Consider the following 1,224-nt stretch of genomic DNA (forward strand, 5'->3'; position numbering starts at 1 on the left):
CCCCCCCAGCGAAGCCCAGATCACTTTGCTTTCCTGGCACAAGGAAAAATTCTACAAGAATAATGTATTTATTGTTAAACCTGCTGTTCAGAGGCTGTCATTGCTTCCCAGGGAGTATCTTTACATCACAAAAGCATCAGTCTCCTTTTAAAATGAATGAATGAATGAATGAACAAAAATGTCAATGCTTTCATTTCCTTTAGTCAAAAGCCATGCTTACAGTAATAAAAGACGAACGGGGTGACTGAGTATACATGAAAGAGGGAGGAAGTACCTAGTAAAGCTTACATTATAAAAGCTCCCTCGGCTGAAAGATTTGCCTGTCTGGATGCAAAATTGGCATTTCAGAGCCATATAATTTATGAAAACAGTAGCCACTAAGATATTTTATCTTGGTCATGTGCATAATCTGAAAAGAAAAAACTGGAGATCCTCCTTGAAGTCAACTTCCTGCTGGAGCTTTCTGGATGATTTATCAAGAGACTGAGAATGAGGTCACCTCTTTAGGTGGCGGACACTTCAGATATAATTATTATTACCGTTATCTGAGTACTGCCTGAGTCTGGCCTCTGGACCCCTCCCTAGCCTCCTAGGGCCGGCTGCCTTCTCCGTAACCACAGCCGACAACTGTCTCCACACAGTCCTGCAGCACCCAGCTCGACTAGGAATGATTAGCCTGTCTTGAAGCAGCTCTTCCCCCACTGATATTGGCTGGCTGGCAATGCTTTTCTTCACAGACAGCCTGTGTGTGCTCCTAGTGCGCTGTGTTTGCTAACCTCACAGACATGTGGGGAGCCTGGCCTAGAGTGTAGAATAGTGCTTCAGAATATGTGTCGTTGTGGGGTATGCGGGAGGCGCTTGGGGGTGTAGGCCTACACTTAGTTTAATTCCTTATAGGAATGAGGAAACAGTAAATGAACTGAAGGGGTGAGTAAAGAAGTGGAATAAATAAAAACAGACCACAAACAGTGAGAGAGCTCAAGGTCATCTGGGTAACCATTTCTATGGACTTGAGGCACTGGATCCACTTAGGTCCAGTTTCATTTTAGTTTTCCAGTGTTTTTTTTTTTTGGCAGGCTCATAACAAACTGGAAAGCAAGGTCCACCATCAACAAGGGGTCCTGGGCAGCACAGGGAGCAATGTCTGCCACCTAGCACTAAGTCCGAGAAAAAGCTGTGGCCCAGGCTTGAGCCTCGCCCAGGTTCAGATCCGCGGGCACCACA

Source organism: Suricata suricatta, chromosome 6 (assembly GCF_006229205.1).
Source record: "Suricata suricatta isolate VVHF042 chromosome 6, meerkat_22Aug2017_6uvM2_HiC, whole genome shotgun sequence".
In the NCBI taxonomy this organism is placed as follows: domain Eukaryota; kingdom Metazoa; phylum Chordata; class Mammalia; order Carnivora; family Herpestidae; genus Suricata; species Suricata suricatta.